This window comes from Sus scrofa, chromosome 6 (genome assembly GCF_054392235.1).
Source record: "Sus scrofa isolate SSC_HxYL_T2T_F1_AM1 chromosome 6, Sscrofa_HxYL_maternal_Yorkshire_Landrace_v2.0, whole genome shotgun sequence".
NCBI classification, from domain to species: Eukaryota; Metazoa; Chordata; class Mammalia; order Artiodactyla; family Suidae; genus Sus; species Sus scrofa.
The window spans coordinates 21,865,930-21,887,423 of NC_139388.1; the positions used below are offsets into that span (position 1 = coordinate 21,865,930).

At 44.2% G+C, this 21,494-nt stretch overlaps 1 protein-coding gene and 1 long non-coding RNA gene across 10 annotated transcripts in view; one reads left to right on the forward strand and one right to left on the reverse strand.

Annotated features, from left to right (window-relative positions):
• The window catches only part of LOC146402252 (uncharacterized), a 1,625,488-nt gene that overhangs the window by 49,368 nt on the left and 1,554,626 nt on the right, over positions 1–21,494 (forward strand). The window lies entirely within an intron of this gene.
• On the reverse strand, positions 16,265–21,348 carry LOC146402253 (uncharacterized). The gene is made up of 2 exons (XR_014805665.1): positions 20,985–21,348; positions 16,265–18,317 (listed from the first exon to the last, which is right to left on the reverse strand). It is a non-coding gene; the product is annotated as an uncharacterized LOC146402253 (long non-coding RNA).

A 21,494-nucleotide genomic window follows, 5' to 3' on the forward strand; every position in this document is an offset into this window, starting at 1 on the left:
GAGACACCAACATCAAATGCTATCACTTACATGTGGAATCTAAAAAAAGGACACAATGAACTTCTTTGCAGAACAGATACTGACTCACAGACTTTGAAAAACTTATGGTTTCCAAAGGAGACAGGTTGGGGGGTGGGGGGATGCACTGAGGGTATGGGATGGAAATGCTATAAAATTTGGTTGTGATGATTGTTGTACAACTATAAATGTAATAAAATTCATTGAGTAATTAAAAAAGATTTAGTACCGAGGATTATAAAAATGAATACAAAAGGATCTTAAACCGGACACCCAGATTTCCTATGAGTTATATGTGTCAAGAGTAGAAAATTCAAAAAAATTTTGTAAGGTGTGAAGTGAAAAGTCAAAGCCCCTCCTCTGGTCTCTATTCCTGATTCCTTTTCCCAAAGGATTTCAGTGTAACCAGGCACTTTTTTCTCCTTCCCCCTCCCCCACAAAAGAATATCAACTTGAAAAGCAAGAATACAGAATTTCAAAATGTCTGTTTCTTCTCTCTGATCTTGGGGCGGGCCTGCTTGCCCTCTCTCTAGCACATTTTCTTGTGTGGCATGTGCAATTACATACAGACTGTCCCCAACACATAATGGTTTGATTTAAGGATTTTTCGACTCACAGCGGTGCAAAAGTGTCATGCATTCAGTGGAAATGTACTTGGAAGTTTGAAATTTGATCTTTTCCTGGATGAGCAATACACTGCGGTACTCTCTTGCAGTGCTAGGCAGCGTCAGACTTGACTCCCAGTCAGCCACTCCATCATGAGGGTAAACACCCAATATGCTTAACCGTTCTTTCTGTATCCAGACAACCACTCTTTTTTTTTTTTTTTTCCGCTCTCTGTATAGTATTCCGTACATTACAGGAGATATTCGACACTTTATTATAAGATAGGCTTTGCATTAGATGATTTTACCGGACTGTAGGCTGATGTAAGTGTTCTGAGCGTGTTTCAGGTAGATTAGGCTAAGCTATGATGTTTGGTAAGTTAGGTATATCAAATGCATTTTCTACTTATTGTATTTTCAACTTAGGTTTATCTTGAGATAACTCCTTGTAAATAGAGGAAGATTAGTGGTTGAACAGAGATGCACTTCAGTCATAGGATCGTTTTTCTTTTTTTGGCCTTTTAGGGCCGCACCTGTGGCATATGGAGGTTCCCAGGCTAAAGGTGGAATTGGAACTGCAGCTGCCAGCCTGTGCCACAGCCGCAGCAACGCAGAATCCAAGCCGCATTTGTGACCTACACTCCAACTCATGGCAGTGCCAGATCTTTTAACCCACTGAGCGAGACCAGAGATTGAACCTGCGTCTTCTTGGATACTAGTTGCGTTCGTTACCACGATGGGAACTCCTCCATTATAGTTTATTACAGGATATTGAATATAGTTCCCTGTCCTATACAGTAGGATCGTGCTATTTATCTATTTTATGTATATTACTTTGTGTCTGCTAATCCCAAACTCTGAATTTATCCCTCCCCCATACCTTTTCTCCTTTGGTAACCATAAGAAAACTATGTCTGCGCGTCTGTTTCTGTTTTGTAAGTAAGTTCATTTGTGTCATATATTTTAGATTCCATATATAAGTAATATCATTTGGCATTTGTCTTTGTCTGACTTCATGTAGTATGATCATCTCTAAGTCCATCCATGTTGCTGCAAATGACATTATTTCATTCTTTTTAATGGCTGAGTGGTATTCCATTGCGTATATTTATACCACATCTTCTTCATCCATTCATCTGTCGATGGACATTTAGTTTGCTTCTGTATCTTGGCTATTGTAAATAGTACTGCTGTGAACATTGGGGTGCACGTATCTTTTCAAATTAGAGTTTTCTTTGGATTTACATGCCCAGGAGTGCGATTGCTAGATCATATGGCAACTCTAGTTTTAGTTTTTTTTTTTTTTTTTTTAATGAACAACAGAAATTTATTTCTCACATTTCTGGAGGCTGGAGGTCCTAGATCAGGGTTATTTTTAGTTTTTTAAGGAAACTCCATACTACTTTCTATAGAGGCCGCACCACATTACATTTCCTTCAACAATATAGGAGGGTTACCTTTTCTCCACATCCTCTCCAGCACTTGTTATTTGTAGATATTTTATTTTTTTATTTTTACAGCCACACCTATGGCATATGGAAGTTCCCGGGCTAGGGGTCAAATTAGAGTTGCAGCTGCCAGCCTACGCCATAGCCACAGCAATGCCAGATTGGAGCTGCATTTGGGAACCTATTCCACAGCCAGGCAACCCCAGATCCTTAACCTACTGAGCAAGGCCAGGGATCAAACCTGCATCCTTACAGAGACAATGTCGGGTCCTTAACCTGCTGAACCACAACGTTAACTCAGTAGGCATTTTAGTGATGACCATCCTGACTGGTGTGAGGTGATACCTCATTGTAGTTTTGATTTGTGTGTCTCTAATAATTAGTGATGTTGAGCATCTATTCATATGCCTATTAGCCATCTGTATGTCTCTTTTGGAGAAATTTCTGTTTAGGTCTTATGCCCATGTTTTGACTGGACTGTTTGGTTTTTTTGATATTGAGCTATATGAGCTCTTTGTATATTTTGGAAATTAATCCCTTGTTGGTTACATCATTTTCAAATATCTTCTTCTAGTCCATAGGTTGTCTTTTTGTTTTGTTTATGCTTTCCTTTGCTCTGCAAAAGCTTGTAAGTTTGATTAGGCCCTATGTGTTTACTTTTGCTTTTATTTCTATTGCCTTGGGAGACTGACCCAAGAGAACATTGCTGTGATTTGCATTGGAGAATGTGTTGCCTATATCCTCTTCTAGAAGCTTTATGGTGTCATGTCTTATATTTAAGTCCTTAAGTAATTTTGAGTTTATTTATTTATTTTTGTCTTTTTTTTTTGCCTTTTCTAGGGCCGTACCCGTGGCATATGGAGGTTCCCAGGCTAGGGGTCGAATCGGAGCTGTAGCCACAGACCTACACCAGAGCCATAGCAACGCGGGATCAGAGCCATGTCTGTGACCTACACCACAGCTCATGGCAATGCCCGATCCTTAACCCACTGAGCGAGGCCAGGGATCGAACCTGCAACCTCATGGTTCCTAGTCGGATTCGTTAACCACTGAGCCACGACGGGAACTCCTATCAGTTGGTTCTTTTATGGATTATGCTTTTGGTGTTGCAGCTAAGAAATCTTTGTCTAATCCAAGGTTACAAAGATTTTCTCTTATGTATTTTTCTAGAAGTTTAAGCTTTATATTTGGGTTCAAATCAGTTAATTTTTTGTCTATGGTATTAGCTATGTATCAAAATTATTTTTGTTATGTTTGTATGTGGATATACAATAGTTTTAATTTGTTGAAACATTATGTTCTTCAATTAATTGCCTTAGTATCACTGTAAAAAAAATCAATTGGTTTTTCCATAGATCTATGGATCTATTTCTGGGCTCTCTATTCTATTCTATTCTGTTGATCTATTAGTTGGTTCTTTCTTTTTATAAATCTGACGGTCTCTGCCTTTAGTTGGAATATTTGAAGTGTTTTCATTCAATGTAATTACTGATTTGGTTAGGTTTAATTAAGCCTGTAATCTTGCAAACTGTTTTCTATTTGTTTCATCTGTTCTTGGTTTTATTTTTCGTTTTCTGCCTTTTTTCAGATTAATATTATTATTTTTTATGGTTGCATCTGCAGCATATGGAAGTTGCTGGGCCAGGGATTAAATCCGAGCCACAGCTGTGCAATGTCAGATCCTTTAACTCACTACATAGGCCAAGGATCAAACCTGCACCTCCACAGAGACCTAAGCCGCTGCAGTTGGATTCTGGTTTTTTTTTTTTTTTTTTTTGCTTTTAGGGCCACGGCACATGGAAGTTCCTAGGCTAGGGATTCAAACCTGAGCTTTAGCAGTCAGCCTACACCACAGCTTGTAGCAACGCTGGATCCTTAACCCACCGAGCAAGGCCAGGGATCAAACCCACAACGTCATGGTTCCTAGTCGGATTTGTTTCCACTGCACCACAACAAGAACTCCTGCAGTTGGATTCTTAACCCACTGGGCCACAGCAGGAACCCCTTATGGTTCTATTTTTATCTCCTTTGTTGGCTAATAAAGCTGTAAGCTTTTGTGTTGTTATTGTAATTTGGCTATCTCTGCTTTTTTTTTTTTGATTTTTGCTTTTTTTAGGGCCACACATTCAGCATATGGAGCTTCCCAGGCCACGGGTAGAATCGGAGCTACAGCTGCCGGCCTATACCACAGCCACAGCAATGCAGGGTTCTTAACCCTCAGCGCTGGCCAGGAATCAAACTTGCAACCTCATGGTTTCTAGTTGGATTTATTTCCGCTGCACCACAACGGGAACTCCTAGCTATCTCTGCTTTTGCCCCAAACCCCCAGCTCTAAGCAACCACTAGCCTACTTTCTGTATATATAGTTTTTTTTTTTTTTTTTTTTTTTGTCTTTTTGCCATTTCTTGGGCCGCTCCTGCGGCATATGGAGGTTCCCGGGCTAGAGGTCGAATCGGAGCTGTAGCTGCCAGCCTACGCCAGAGCCACAGCAACGCAGGATCCGAGCCGCGTCTGTGACCTACACCACAGCTCACGGCAACGCCGGAACCTTGACCCACTGAGCAAGGGCAGGGATCGAACCCGCAACCTCATGGTTCCTAGTCGGATTCGTTAACCACTGCGCCACGACGGGAACTCCGTATAGTTTTATCTATTTTGGTGAAATAATAAAATAGTAAACTATTTTATTAATATAACATAGACTGGAGTTCCTGTTGTGGCGCAGTGGTTAACGAATCTGACTAGGAACCATGAAGTTGCGGGTTCGATCCCTGCCCTTGCTCAGTGGATTAAGGATCCGGCATTGCCGTGAGCTGTGGTGTGCTCGCAGACATGGCTCGGATCTCGCGTTGCTGTGGCTCTGGCATAGGCCGGCAGCTACAGCTCCGATTCGACTCCTAGCCCAGGAACCTCCATGTGCCGCAGGAGCGGCCCAAGAAATGGCAAAAAGGCAAAACAAAAACAAAAACAAAAAACAGACTTTTGTCACTATTTTTACTTAGCATAGTGTTTTTAAGGTTCATCCATATTGGTTTCATTTTATTTATAAAGATTTTTTTTTGCTAGGCATAGAATTCTTTTATGATAGATTTTTTTCTTTCAGTACTTTAAAGATGTTGCTGTTTTTCTCCTTTGTTTTGTTTCCAGTGAGAAGCCTGTTGTTATCCTCATCTTAGATCCTCTTTTCATAACATGTCTTTCGCCTCTGGCTGAATTTAAGGTTTTCTCTTCACCATTGGCATAATCTGATTATGATGTATCTTGGTGTAGTTTTTCTTTTCTTTTCTTTTTTTTTCACTTTTCTTGTGCTTAGAGTTCATTTGAGCTTGGATATGTGTGTTTACAGTTTTCATAATATTTGAAAGTTTTTGACTATTATTTTTTCAAAATTTTCTCCCTCTTCCTCCCCTTTTGAGGACTATAGCCACGGATATATTGGGCTACTTAAAGTTCTTTCACATCTCACTGATGCTGTTTTAATTTTATTGGGATCTTTTTTCTCTCAGTGGTACACTTTGAATAGTTTCTATTGCTGTGTCTTCAAGTTCACTAGTCTTTTCTTTGCAGTGTCTATTCTGCTAATATATTTTTCATCACCTGCATCTCTAGAAGTCTGATTTGGGTCTCTTCATATCTTTCGTGCTTGTAGTTCAAAATCTGAATGTACAAAATACATATATACCAGTTTCCCTAATTGTTCTCCTCATTATGGTTGTATCTTTCTACTTCTTTGCATGTCTGTTAATTTCTGATTAGATGCCAGACATTGTGAATGTTACCTTACTGAGGATCTTTTTGTATTCCTCTAGATCTTTTCGAGGTTTGTTCTGGGACACATTCAAGTTAGTTACAAGAAATTTGATCTTTTTTTTTTTTTTTTGTCTTTTTATCTTTTTAGGGCCACACCTGTGGCATATGGAGGTTAAGTGTCTAGGGGTCTAATTGGAGCTGTGGCTGCTGGCCTGTGCCAGAGCCACAGCAACTCGGCATCTGAGCCGCGTCTGTGACCTACACCACAGTTCATGGCAATGCCGGATCCTTGACCCACTGAGTGAGGCCAGGGATTGAACCCATGACCTCATGGTTCCTAGTCAGATTCGTTTCCACTGTGCCACAGTAGGAACTCCTGGGTATTGCTTTTAAGAAATGTTAGGTCAGACTTGGGCACAGCAGTCTGGGGATAATTGTTTTCCACAATTGAGACAAGACCCTATTGTGTGCTCTACTCAGTCATGTAATTTTCTAGTTTGGCTAGTGGAAATGGACACTGGATACTTGGGGTTGTTCTTTTCCTGATAGGGGTAGTTTTCTCACCCTTATGCACTGATCAGTACTTACTAACTACCTGAAAGCTACCCTCTGCAGATGTCTGGAGTTCTCTCTCTGTACACCTCCCTCCTCACTGGTACTCTGTGCTGTGAACTCTCACCACTTTGGTCTCACTAGACTCTTAGATTTGTCTGTTCAACTCAGGGAGTCTTCTAGGCTCTGCCTGGTTTCCCCTCCCTATGCAGAGGTCTGGAGACTGTCTTACTAGCCTACTCTGAGGCAGTCATAGGGCTCACCTTATTTGTTTTCCACCTCTCAGGGATGGCTGCCTTTGCTGCCTGATGGCCAGGGTCTTGAACACTTTTATTTCACATATTTCATCTGTAAGGGTGAGTCACTTGGTCTATCTTGTATACCGCATTTAAAATACTGAAAAATAGAGACAATTTAATTAAGAAAGGCTTAGAATTAGCCATCATCTTATATCTTAACAAAACCTACTACTAACATATTTTAGAGTTTTCATCCATACAGCTTGCATGCTGTGTAGTAAAAATGGTTTTCAGGGTCAGATGTACTTAGGACTAAATTTGCCACTTATATTCTATGTTATCTTTTTTTTTCTTTTTAGGGCTGTACCTGTGGCCTATGGAAGTTCCCAGGTTAGGGGTCGAATTGGAGCTGCAGCTGCCAGCCTACACCACAGCTGCAGCAATGTGGGATCTGAGCTGCATCTGTGATCTATGCTGCAGCTTCAGGCAACGCCGGATCCTTAACCCACTGAGTTAGGGTAGGGATCAAACCCACATCCTCATGGATACTAGTGGGGTTCTTAATCTGCTGAGTTAGAGTGGGAACTCCTATGTTATCTTTCGTAAGTTGCTAAAGCTCTCTAACCTTAGTTTTCTCAGCTACATATGGAGGTAATAATACTTATCTCATGGGTTGCTGCAAAAGATAAATAAAATTGGATTTATGAAATACCATGGAGGTCCTGTTGTGGCTCAGTGGATTAAGTACCTGACATTGTCTCTGTGAGGATGCAGATTCGATCCCTGGCATCATGCAGTGAGTTAAGGATTTGGTATTGCCACCAGCTGTTGTGTAGGTTGCAGATGCAACTCATGTCTGGTGTTGCCATGGCTGTGGTGGAGACCTCAGTGGCTACAGCTCTGATTTGACCCCTAGCCTGGGAACTTCCATATGCTGCAGATGCTGTAAAAAGAAAGCAAAATGAAACACCTAGTATAGTGCCAGGTATATAAAGCGAATGTGTTGTTTTTGTTTTTGTCTTTTTAGGGCCGCACCTGCAGCATATGGAGGTTCCCAGGCTAGGGGTCCAAATGGAGCTGTAGCCACCAGCCTACACCACAGCCACAGCCACTCGGGATCCAAGCTGCATGTGCGATCTCCATCACATTTCACGGCAATGCCAGATCCTTAACCTGCTGAGGATTGACCCCGCATCCCTCACAGATGCTTGTCAGGTTTGTTAACCGCTGAACCACGATGGGAATTTTGCGAATGTGTGGTTAATGCTGATAGTTAGGAGTTAGGGAGAAAATAAGGCAGAAAGGAGCAGATCTGAGTATGAAGATAGCAATTTGTGAATCCTGGGAAAATGCCGCGGAGTGCTGGGTGCCTCCTTGCTGTTTCAGTTTGGGGCCATTGGATGCTTGATGCTTGGATTTGGTGGCATTTCTGAAAGTTTCATAGTTGGCTTGCATGGGAAGTGCAGCTGGATAGAGGAACACAGGAACTCATCTCGAAGATGTGGATGAATAGGTCTTCGTGTGGCATAATGATACCCATCATAGAAAAGGGAAATGAGAGCAATTGAGTCTGGAGAGAGAGGTAGGGGTTCAGCCACACAGCTCTAGGCAGATAAGTAATAAACCTATTGGGGAGTTCCCGCTGTGGTGCAGTGGGTTGATGGTCCAGCTTGTCTCTGTGGAGACACTGGTTTGATCCCTGGCCCAGTGGATTAAGGATCTGACATTGCTGCAGCTGTGGCGTAGGATACAGCTCCAGCTTGGATTCGATCCCTGGCCTGGAAACTTCCATATGCATGGGTGTGGCCTAAAAAAACCAAAAACAAACAAAAGCTATGAGGACAGTCGTTTATTCTCCCTTGATGGATTTCTTTGTATCATCAAATTACATCATTTGCTGTTGCTCTAGTTAAAGCTTTTAACTCCCTATCTTGGTTGGGCCAGACATGGTGTGGAAGGTGACTCAAGGTCAGTAATTTGGTCTCCAGCTCCTGAGTTTTCACTCTGTTGTCTTTCTTCACTAGATAAAAGGGGCCCATGAGCACTATAGTCTGCTGAGTGACTTTCATTTTTAACTTTAAAGGGGGTTGTCTGAAGGCTTAAAAAATTTCCCAAGGTGGGAGTTTTAATATTCAGAGATACAGCCTGCTTTTGGAAGCTGAATTCTTTTGTTGCTGACAAAAATCAGAAACGCTCTGGAGTTTGGGGGAAAGGTTCTTGTTTTTTAAATTGCTTCTGAAATCACTGTGTTATTGTTAAGAAAACGTTCACTTTGTGGATAATGGGGACGTAATTCCCATCCCCGTGCCCGCCCTGCCCCGGGAGCTCAGTCTGGTGCAGCAGTTAAGGGCTCTGTGTATTGCCTTCTTCAGCTGGGGTCAGACATTCCACGATCTCTCTTTCAATTTCACACAGTCATCCTGTGGTGTATTTTTAAAAAGTTGCCTCTGTAACACCCATTCCAACCTCCTCTTTCCCCAAAGGGCATAAATCAGACACACGGTGACCCCAGACTTATGTCTTTCATATTGGGACAGGCATGCTGCCAGGACCAAGAGTGTGGACCATGGGAAGAGGCCCCACTAAAGCAAAAATAGTACCTCGACCTGAAACTTTTCTTCCCCTCCCGTGGCGTAATGCAGAGTTTCTTAAGCCTGGCACTGCTGACATGTTGTGCTGGGTAGTTCTCTTTCAGGGGAGGCTGTCTAAGCAGCACCTGTGGCCTCCACCCACCAGAGGCCAGTAGCACCTTTCTCCCCCCGCCGAGCTGTGACAACCAGCAGTATCTTCAGACATCACTAAATGTTCTCTGGGTGTGGGGTGAGGGCAAACTCACCCTCAGTGGAGAACTACTAGCATACTAGTAGCGTACTAGCAAACGAGCATACACGGGCCTGGGCTTTGGTAACATGTGACCGTCATTTATCAGCTCTGTGGCTTCGGGACAGTTAGTTGATTTTCGAGGCCTCCGTAGCTCCATCTGCAAAGGAAGGATATGATTCCCTACTTGATTTGCTTGTTCTAAGGTTCAAGAGAAACAATACTGTTGTCACACCCTCGTTCGTGGGTCCGATGCACAGTGAGGCCCAGCAAGCCAAGTTGGAGCTTGGAGCAGAGAGACCTGTATTGATGGAGAGGGGACTGAGGGGGAAGACGGGAGACGCCAGTTTGTCTCAGATCCACCTTACTGGCTGGCCAAGGCGGAAGGCTTTTAAAGGCAACTTCTGGGGGTGCGGGGTATGGGAGACCATGACTTTCTTCTGATTGGTTGGTGGCGGGGTACCTGGACTCCTAAGCATCACCCTTCCGGTTCCGGCCAGTCTGGGGTCCATGGGCTTGTGTTCAGCGTGTAGTCGCCATCCTCCATCTGGTGGGGGCCTTAGTTCCTGCAGAACAGCTCAAAGTCAGATTGTGATGTGTGTCCCTTGAGGAGCAGCTAGGGCTCTGTTTTACTGCTGAACTAGCGAACGGCTTCTCTTTTGTTTCTGTGTCTCCCCACTTCCCTGCGTAGTAACTTCATGGCTCTACTCTTTGGAACTCAGGGTGGGGCTCAGAGACTAAAGTCTTTGCCTACAAATAGGGAACGGGGGACGTGAAAAGGCTGCCGTGCTCAGGAGGGCCCTGAGGGTCTTGTTCAGTTTCAAGACCTGTCATATAGCACAGTGCCTGCTAAGGCTCTGTCTTTCTTGCCTTTCCTTCCTCCCTAGATTCCTAATGTCCAACTTCCCCATCAACTTCTGCTGGCCCTGCTTTTAGGTTGCATATGTATATGATATAAAAAAGACCTGAGAGTTTCTGTTGTGGCTCAGCAGGTTAAGAATCTGACATACTGTCTGTAAGGATGTGGGTTCAATCCCTAGTCTTGCTCAGTGGGTTAAGCTCTGGTGTAGGTTACAGAGGTGGCCATGGTGTTGCCGTGGCTATGGTGTAGGCCAGCAGCTGCAGCTCCGATTTGACCCCTAGCCTGGGGACTTCCATATGCTGCAGGTGTGGCCAGTAAAAAAACAACAGAAAACAAAACAAACAAACAACCCCCCCAAAAAAACCAAACAAACAAACCTGGAAGGATAGACAATGAAATATTAACCACGGTCACATCTGGAGAGATAGATTAGTAGGGAGACAAAGGAGCTCTTCTTATATACTTCTGTAATTTGAAAAAAAAATTATAAATGAATATATGTATCGATTCAGAAAGACAGTAAGTGACAAAGTTTGCAGAGTAACATGCAGAGGAAGTCTAAACTCTAGAAGGAAGGAAAATGCAAGAGTCAACAGTAATTACTTCTAGGTGGTGAAGATTGTGGATGTTTTCAAGTGTTCTTTTAGCTTAACCTGTATGCTTAAATTTAGCTACAACAGAGATTGCCTTTAAATAAGAAAACAAAACTGCACACACATTAGAAAATGAAATGAGGTATCTGTAGCTATGGAGCAAATCATCCTTTTTTTTTTTTTAAGGGCGGCACCTTCGGCATATGGAGGTTCCCGGCCTACACCACAGCCACAGCAACGCAGGAGCCGAGCTGCCTCTGCAACCTACATCACAGCTCACGGCAACGCTGGATCCTTAACCCACTGAGTGAGGCCAAGGATCGAACCTGAGTCCTCATGGATGCTATTCAGATGTGTTTCCACTGAGCCACAATGGGAACTCCGCACATCATCCTTATTTAGGAAGAAAACTCAGCTTTTTCTCTCTGTGTAGGAAAACACCCAAGTTCTTCCCCCTGTCTCCTTTGCCTTCAGAGAAAACACTGCCCTCTGGTTACTGAAGGCGTAGAGCTTCCCCCTACACCAAGCAATTTCTGTGGCACAGGTGACAGTCCTGCAAGCCAACTCAATTCTGACACTATCTAGGTGGATAGTGTCAGATTCCACAGGTTAAGGATTCAGTCCTACAAGACTTCCTCTCTCCTGCCACTTCAGATGCCTTTTACAGGCCCAGGTTGTTACCTATACTGATGACCAAATGGCTACAAATCAGAGGTTCCTAAGACCCCCTCTGTGGGTTCAGTTAGTTTGCTGCAGTGGCTCACAGAACTTGGAAACTGGTGTACTCACTAGATTATGGGTTTATTATAAAAAGATATTAATACCTCAGGAACAGCCAGATGGAAGAGATGCATAGGGCAAGGCATGGATAAGGCCGGGAGCTTCCGTGTCTGCTCCCAGCCCACCCCCTCTTTCTAAGTCTCCATGTTTTCCCACCTGGAAGCTCTTTGAACCTTGTCTGGATTTTAGGGTGGCTTCATTGCACAGGCAGGCATGGCTGATGAAATCTCAGCAATTGGCGATTGACTTCAATCTTCATCCCCTCTCTCTCCCTGAAGATGGGAAGGGTGTGTGTGTGTGTGTGTGTGTGTGTGTGTGTGTGTGTGTGTGTGTGTGAAGGTCCAACCTGTTTTTTTTTTTTTTGCAGTTTAGGGCCATACCCGTGGTATATGGAGGTTCCCAGGCTAGGGGTCAAATCGGAGCTACCACTGCTGGCCTACACCACAGCCACAGCAACGCTGGATCCAAGTCTCGTCTGAGACCTGCACCACAGCTCACGGCCATGCCAGGATCCTTAACCCACTGAGTGAGGCCAGGGATTAAACCTGCATCTTCATGGTTACTAGTTGGATTTGCTTCTGCTGCGCCACAACAGGAATTCCCAAGTTCCAACCTTCTAATCACTTGGTTGGTTCTCCTGGTGGCCAGCAGCCCCATCCTTACGTCACTTAAGGGCATTGCAAAAGTCATCTCATGAACATAACAGAAGATGCCTTTAGTGCTCCAATCAGAGGAAATAACAAGGGTTTAGGAGTGTGAGCCCAGACCTTGGGTGAAGACCAAATATATATGAAAAATACTATTTTTGGTCATTTGACCGACCAAGTATATGTTTCTTTTTTTTTTTTTAGGGCCAGGTCTGCAGCATATGCAAGTTCCCAGGCTAGAGGTCGAATTGGAGCTGCAGCTGAGGTCTGTGCCACAGCCATGGCAACGCCGGATCTGAGCCACATCTGCAGCCTGCACGGCAGCTTGCCCCAACACCGGATCCTTAACCAACTGAGCAAGGCCAGGGATTGAACCTGCATCCACACGGACACTATGTTGGGTTCTTAACCCAATGCGTGATCACAGCAACTCCGTGCTTCTTATAAATCACAATATGGCAGTAAGAATAAGAACTAAAATTCTCTTCTAGCGTGGCTGCTGAAACTTGGCCTCTGTACACTGGTACCGAACTGAATCTTGCAGTCAGAGTTTTAGGGGAAGCAGACAAGAAGAGCTTTATCACTCATCAGGCAAAGGGAGCTGCAGTGGGCGAAGGCCCTCAAAATGATGGGGGCGGGGGTGGGGGGAGGAGGGTGCAAGGAGTCGAATAGTCAAGGGCTGCGGGAAGGATCTGGGTGCCTGCAGGTCCACATTCCTTCAGTCCAGAGATCTTTCGCTGTCGAATGGTTTCGATAAGAGCTTCTCTTGTTTTCGAGGCGGTTCCTGGATGGTGACCTTCTCTCTGGAATGAAGAATGCTTCATCCAGCAGTGAACATCTTCCATTTGGTGGCGGTTTTAGTTCCGCCGAAGAGGTCAAAGGTGTTGTTCTGGGTATCTTTGAGGAGAAACCAGGACCCTGCCCCAGGCGGCCCTGTGGTTTCCTGACTGTCCCTCCCTGGTCTCTGCATCTCCTCCCTTCCCTGCTCAGCACCTGTTTGAATCTGCCCTTGGAACTCAGGGAAGCTGAATGAAGCCTTTTTCCTACAGACAGGAAACAGGGGACACGGAAAGGATTTTATGCGCAGGAGCCCCAGGGTTGCTGCTGGCTTTCAATACTAAGACAAAATATGACTGAGTGGATTCTAAAAAGTAGTACTGTGTTTTGCCACAGAGTCGGTTATGTTAGAAGCTGATAAAGAGATTTACCCAAAGAGCAGTGAAATCAGAATTGGAAGATACATTTTAGATCATCTGGCTCCATCTCCTCTAAAAACATGGACAGTGAACTTTTTTGGGGTACAATGTATTATTTTATTTGTGTCAGCCCCTCCCACTAACTCTTAGAAACCGCTCCTCTGTTTTCTGTTCCTATAATTTATAAGAATATTAAAAAATGGAGTCACATAGTGTATAACATTCTTATTCTGGCTTTTTTCATTTAGCATAATGCATTTGAGATTCATCATGTTATTGTATTATCAGTTTTTCTTTTTTTAAAATTGCCAGCAAAGATGATGAAAACTGCTGTCAATATTTATGTACAGATTTTTGTGTGAAAATAGGTTTTCATTTCACTTTGGTAAACACCTATCCGTGGGATTGCTCTGATGTTTGAAAGTATGCATTTTAACTTTATAAGAGATTGCTGAACTGTTTTTTTAAAGTGATAGTACCTACCATTTTGCATTTCCACCAGCAAGGTAAGAGAGTTGTGGTTGCTGTGTGTTCTCATCAACTCTGGGTATTGTTAGTTTTTTTAAATTTTTTCCTTCTTCTTCAGCCATTCCAATAGGTCTATAGTAGTATTGAAACTGATAGTATTAACAGCCTGAACCTAGCCAGAACTCAGATTGGGACTTGAACCCACGGTTTTAAATTAGAATCACTCACCCTGTGTCTGGACTCACTGAGGTTCAGGTTCTTCATCTCTCCACGCAGAAGGAATCAGCCAGAGACAAGGTGATAGGCAAGAAACAGGTTTATTAAGATAGGATGCTTGGGAGAGATGCAAGCTCTGTCCAGAGGATCCGGTGGGCTACAGTTTTATCATCCAAGGGGAGTGGGGGTTGGAACAGCCTGCCTCTTCCTTTCTGGGAGTAGTAGCTCCTCCTTAGTATCCGGTGAGGTGTGTACTCAAATCCGTAGAAGGGTGGTCCTCAAACTCTTGCCCTTGGTCTGAAGATGAATGCTGGCCTCATCCCACCCCCCACCCAGCAACCTGAAGCAATTCTCAAGGCTCCACTAAGGAAGCAAACCTGCCTTGTTCTGATGGCTTTTTTGAGCAATTTATTTACTTACAGCGACCTCCCAATGTCCCCTAAGTTTCCCTCTTTATGGTCCTTTATCGGGACTTCTACAACTACCTGTCCCTACTCCATCCCATTATGGTTTCGATTTGCATCTACTTAATGATCAATACTGGTAAGAGTCTTTTCTCGTGATTTTTATTTGGTTGGTATGTTTTCTTTGGTGAAATGTCTGCTCAAGTCTTTTGCCTAGGTGTTCCTATGATCCTTTATCCTGGTGGCACAGTGGATTAAGCATCCAGCATTGTCACTGCTGTGGCTCAGGTTGCTGCTGTGGCACAGGTTCAGTCCCTGGCCGGGGAACTTCCACATGCCTGGGCAGGACCGGAACAAAATCTTTTGTCTATTTCAGTTTGCAGGTGTACAGCAAAGTGCTTCAGTTATATGTATACATATATCCATTCTTTTACAGATTCTTTTCCCATATAGGTTATTACAGAATATTGAGTAGAGTTCCCTGTGCTGTACAGTAGGTCCTTGTTAATTATCTTTTTTTTTTTTTTTTGCTTTTTAAGGCCACACCCACGGCATATGGAGGTTTCCAGGCTAGGGGTCCATTAGGAGCTGTAGCCGCCCGGCCTACACCACAGCCACAGCAGCGCAGGCTCCGAGCCACATCTGAGACCTACGCCACAGCTTATGGCAACGCTGGATCCTTAACCCTCTGAGCAAGGCCAGGGATGGAACTCTCATCCTCATGGTTACTAGTCCGGTTTGTTACCACTGAGCCACAATAGGAGCTTTTAAGGGCTCATCAGACCTTTTCTGATAATCTGCCTGTTTTAAAGTCAGCTGATCAGTAATCTTTTTTTTTTTTGTCTTTTTGCCATTTCTTGGGCCGCTCCCGCGGCACATGGAGGTTCCTAGGCTAGGGGTCGGATTGGAGCTATAGCCACCGGCCTACGCCAGAGCCACAGCAATGCGGGATCCGAGCCGCGTCTGCGACCTACTCCACAGTTCATGGCAACGCTGGATCGTTAACCCACTGAGCAAGGGCAGGAATCGAACCCACAACCTCATGGTTCCTAGTCAGATTCATTAACCACTGTGCCACGACGGGAACTCCTGATCAGTAATCTTAATTGCACCTGCAAAAATCCTTAGGGGCTTAGGACAAAATATATATCTTTTTTTTTCAGGAAACAATTCAACCTATAGCAACCTCAGTGTATCACAGACTTGAAACTCTTCTAGCTTTTTTTGTGTTTAAGGGGTAGGGATTAATTTACTTGCCCCAGGGTTTTCCTCAGCCTGGGCCCCACTTTTGATGTTAGGTGTTCATTGTTGCCCCTTTCCAGCAACAGACTGTGATTATTTTTTATCAGATGCTTGTTAGCCTGGTGGTGAGAGCAGAGGAGGGGTCATATTTTCTGTTCTGAGCACGCCTTAGTATTAGATAGGCTCTCTGCCTGGGTCTTGAGGATGGGGTCTTTTAGGGATCCTAGCCCGTACCCCCTCAGCTAGAGGAGATCTCTCATGGCCTCTGTCTAGCGTGTGTTCCTGCCCCTTTCCCCAGGGATACGTGTTTGTTCTCTTCCCTTCCCTCAGCAGCAGTGGATTTGCACCTGCGCCCTAGACATAAAGCCTCATGCTTCCTCTATGAAATAGTGGTATAATAAGAACAGCAACTCTACAATGATGCTTTATGATAAAATTGTATGATTTACTATAAAGCACCCTAGTAGTAGTTAATAGATTGTTGCGTATCATACTTGACTCAGCAGTTTTTTCTCCCCATCTTCATGTTATCTGCAAGGCGGAGTTCCTCCCTTGTCCATCTGCATCTTTGTCATTACAAGTGCTGATTACAAGTCCTGACCCCAAGGATACTCATAAACAATTTTCAGAAAGACAAAAATTGTCTTCCTGAATATCCTTTTTGGTCTAAATGCTTTTCGGCATCGTGTAATTTGAGGTGAACTTTCCAGAAAGCCCTTCATGTTGGCACGTGGAATATGGCAGAGTGCCCCCAGAGCAAAATTTTATCTGTAGGATAGTTGCATAGTGCAATGAAAATAGGGAAAATCTACATTACAGTTTAGAGTAGAGGTCATAAATTGGAAGGTGAATTGCAAGACTAGAGGCTATTAAAATTGACACCTGGAGTTCTCTGTGGCACAGCAGGTTAAGGAGCTGGACTTGTCACTGCAGCAGCTTGGGTTGCTGCTATGGGGAGGGTTCGATCCCTGGTCCAGGAATTTGTACATGCTGCGGGTACAAGCAAAATAATAATAATAATAATTATCATACCACCCATAGGCAAAGTAGGTGGGTTACACCTCATGTTATTTTAAAAAAGGCTGTGAACATCTTGAGGATTTCATGGCAAATTTAGGTGAAATGTATGTTCAGGGAGTAATATGGGAGCACACCGGGAGAAGGGGACATTCCGATGGTGACGCGCAGGGTATTATTACCCACGCATGTGCCCTGGCTTAGAAAGTTTGTGCCCAAGCATTTCTAGCGCCGGGATTTGAGCAAAAACAAGATGAATGTGCTTTTCATCTCTTCTCAGTGTGCTATCCGTGTGTGTGGAAAGGGAGCAGAAAGAAAACCAGGGAGGAGAAAGGTGGGTGTACGGGGAAGGACACTCTTTTCTGACATCTGCGATGCAGAGGTTTAAGTGATCCACCCCTTGATTCACTAACTCCACAGTGGAAAAGGAGGTTAATCATTTTAGGGTAATTAATAGGCGCATCGAACCTTTTGTTCACATGTATACAAATCATTAACAGAGCAAAGAACCAGCTGGAGGCAGGTGATTTTTCACCTCCTCCAGAGAATTCTTTGGTGATGAATATTTTTCAGATTGTTTTGTCTTTTTGTCTTTTCTAGGGCCGCTCCCTCGGCACATGGAAGTTCCCAGGCGAGGGGTCGAATTGAAGCTGTAGCCGCCGGCCTACACCAGAGCCACAGCAACGTGGGATCTGAGCCGTTTCTGCGACCTACCCCACAGCTTATGGCAACGCCGGATCGTTAACCCACTGAGCAAGGGCAGGGACCGAACCTGCAACCTCATGGTTCCTAGTTGGAGTCGTTAACCACTGTGCCACGATGGGAACTCCTATTTTTCAGATTTTCAAGCTGCATTTTTTTTTTTTTACTAAAAAAAGTCCATTGGGAGTGAGTTCTAACACCCCTTTTAGAGACCTCTGCTGTTATGGTAGCAGCCTGTCTCAAGCGATCTATTGCTTGGACTAGATGGATCTGCTCATTCTTCAGGCTCATTTCAAGTTCTTATCTGCCTACTTCAGCAGTCAGTTTTTCCCTCTACTATGTCTGTTTTCTATTTCCCCCAGACACCGATAGGCTGTGGCCAGGATTGACCGGCCAGGCTAGGTCCTTTACCTTTTCTCATACTGGATTCAATTCCCCACGATTGGGTCGCCTTTTGGGAGAGATGTCATTGGCCCCAAATTTGGGTCCTCTTTAATTTTTCAAATGCTGCTGCTGGTCTTCAAGGTTTGGAACCAAGCGAGCTTCCCTATGGAATATTTGAATGCTTTGGGAAAAACCCACATTCAGCGGGCTTACAAAGTCCCATAAATGAAAGCCAGTCGTTGTAAAGGACCTTTCTTTCTGTCCTCGTTTCTTTCCATTCTTCCTTTGTTTTAACCAGCACTAAGTGTCCACTATGTGCTAAATTCAGTAACCATTCAGATTCAAGGAGTAAATACTCTTCAAGCTTGGTTAAACTGAAACAGAGAAGGGTAGAAGAATATCAGAAGAAAACAAAAGCAGGAGTTCCCATTCCATGGATTGAGAAAAAATTATTTAGCACTGTTAAATGAACTGGGTTATTAAAACCTCACATATAGGAGTTCCCGTCGTGGCGCAGTGGTTAACGAATCCGACTAGGAACCATGAGGTTGCGGGTTCGGTCCCTGCCCTTGCTCAGTGGGTTAACGATCCGGCGTTGCCATGAGCTGTGGTGTAGGTTGCAGACGCGGCTCGGATCCCGCGTTGCTGTGGCTCTGGCGTAGGCCGGTGGCTACAGCTCCGATTCGACCCCTAGCCTGGGAACCTCCATATGCCGAGGGAGCGGCCCAAGAAATAGCAACAATAACAACAACAACAAAAAGACAAAAGACAAAAAAAACAAAAACAAAAACAAAAAACCTCACATATAGATTTAAAAATGTGTGCCAGATGTTATTCATTCAGTCTGCAGACTGCACTTTGTGAATAGAGATTCACAGTGTCTAGATAGCTCTCTCCATGAACTTGTGGCCTAAATGATGGAGCTCCCTGTCTCCTCTCTGATTAAGCTAAATACAGTCTTGCTGTGGTAAATAATGAAGTGTAAATCTTCCTTCCACAGCGCCCTGGTGATTGCACTTGATGATAAGCAGATCCCTATGTATAAGATTGAATTATTTATTTGGTCTAAAGCTTTCTTTTTAGCTTATTCTTCTATTCCCTGATCGATACTCTAAATTCCCATCATACTGCATACTCTCACTTTATGTTTTATTTTTTGGCCATGCCCCCCACACGTGGAACTTCCTGGGCCAGGGATTGAACCCACACCACAGCCATAACCCAAACTGCTGCAGTGACAACACTGGATCCCACAAGAGAACCCTTGCATGCTCTTATTTGAGGCCGTGTATAAGTATTTCCTGACTCGGTGCCTTTGCTTGTGCTGTTCCTGCTTCTAGTAATGAATTCTTTTTATTTTATTAAAAAAATTTTTTTTTAGGGCTGCACCTATGGCATATGGAGGTTCCCAGGCTAGGGGTCGAATCGGAGCTACAGCTTGCCGGCCTACACCACAGCCACAACAACGCCAGATTCAAGCTGCGTCTGTGACCTATACCACAGCTCGAGGCAACGCGATCTTTTAACCCACTGAGTGAGGCCAGGGATTGAACCCACATCTTCATGGATACTAGTCGGGTTCTTTTTTTTTTTTTGTCTTTTTGCCTTTTTCTTGAGCCGCTCCTGCGGCATATGGAGGGTCCCAGGCTAGGGGTCCAATCGGAGCCGTAGCCACCGGCCTACACCACAGCTCACAGCAACGCTGGATTCTTAACCCACTGAGCAAGGGCAGGGATCAAACCCACAACCTCATGGTTCCTAGTTGGATTTGTCAACCACTGCACCACGACGGGAACTCCACTAGTTGGGTTCTTAGCCCACTGAGCCACAACAGGAACCCCCGTAGTAATGCATTCTTCCTTTCACATTTTTGTGTATAGAAATTTGACCCACCTTTCATTTCAACTTCACCCATAAAATTCCTCCAAGATCTTTTTGTAGAGCCACTTAATATTAACTTCTCTTTCAGACCCTAGCAATCTTGAGAACATAAATCATATTTTAATCACCTTTGTGTCCTTTTCCAGCTCTTAATACATCAATTAGCTTATAGTAGGTGCTTAGAATATTCGATAAATGGATGAAAATAGCAGCTAACACTTACTGCTGACTTACTACATGAAGGTTGCTGGCTGGGTCTGGAGTAGGGTGGCAAAAGCAGGGTAGGTCGTGGTCTCTAGCGTTATGTACTCCTCTGTTTGTGCTGTTGTATGTAACTACCGTTAAAATAAGATTTCTTTTTTGTCTTCAAATACACCAAAAAATAACATTCAACTCTGTATTCTTTCCAAGGAGTGGAGGAGGGTGACAGGTGGATTGCGAAACTTTGCAAGGTAGCTACTATAAGAGGAACAATGCTTATTCAGGTGTAGTTCTGGTCTCTTTGTTGCATTTCCAGTGTGACATGGTAAGACGTTAAAGACTTGCATGGTGTGGGATTGACGTTAGTTGCGGGCAATTTTTATGCGGACAGTGAGTTTCTAGTACTTCAGATAAGAAGGCTTGAGTGTGGTCTGAGAAGCAAAGCAGAATCATAGAGTTAGGGTGAGCACAATGTCTGAAACACGGTGAGGGCTTAGTAAATATTTGTTAGAAAGAGGGGAGAATGGAACCAAGCCAAGGCAACTAGCCCGTGTCTGAATAAACAGAAGCTCCTGAGTAAGAGCCAGACCAAAATGAAGTCAACAGACATGAACCCACATTGGAGACTCATGAGGCAAATGAGACACGACTTATATTATTTTATTAACAATACTATAGCAACTTAATGTGTTTTCTCCTTGCACCAGGCACCTCACGTATATCCACACATTCGTTATTTAGAGGAGCCCTTAATTAATTATAGTTAACTTACAATTACTTTATGGATGAGAGGAGTGAAGATTCGGAGAGAAACGAAGTTTGCCGAAGCTCACGGAGCTAGCAAATGGCAAATGCGGTGCCCTGACCTCTATAGAATGAGGCTTCTCTAAATCATTCAGGATGGTACTCCCTAGATGACAGAAATGCCCATCACCCCAAGCCGCATCCCCTCAACTGACCTTTTTCCGCTCCGCTGAAGAGGAAAGTTCCTATTTCTCTTCCCATCCCTCCGCAAGCATGTGTGCCAAGGTCTCTTTCTAGTTTTCTGCCGCAGGCGTCTTTCCCAGACCGTGGAAGTACAGTCAGGTTCTCACCGGCTCAGCCCAGAGCTGCAAGGCAGCAGTCCTCCCCCAGAGGAAGATGAGAGTTGGTTGGAAAAAATGCAGCATGTTTCCGCCCCTCCGATGGACAATTCCGAGGTGCTTTCTCCGTGGCTTCTCAGAAGTCCCCTGGCGTCACTGAGTTCTCTTTGACCCAGAAGCACACAGCCACGCATCCCTCATTTTCCTCCTCTCCTGTTTCATTCCCTCCTTCCTCATCCCTGCTCCTGACGTCATCAGTGCCCGGCAGCTTGTTTCAGACCCTGCTTTCAGAGGAATCCCCGTCTACACACTGGTTAGTTAATCAGGCCGGTTCGCTAAAGCAAGGTCATACACCTTAGGGTATCCGAAAGGACCACTAGGCATCTG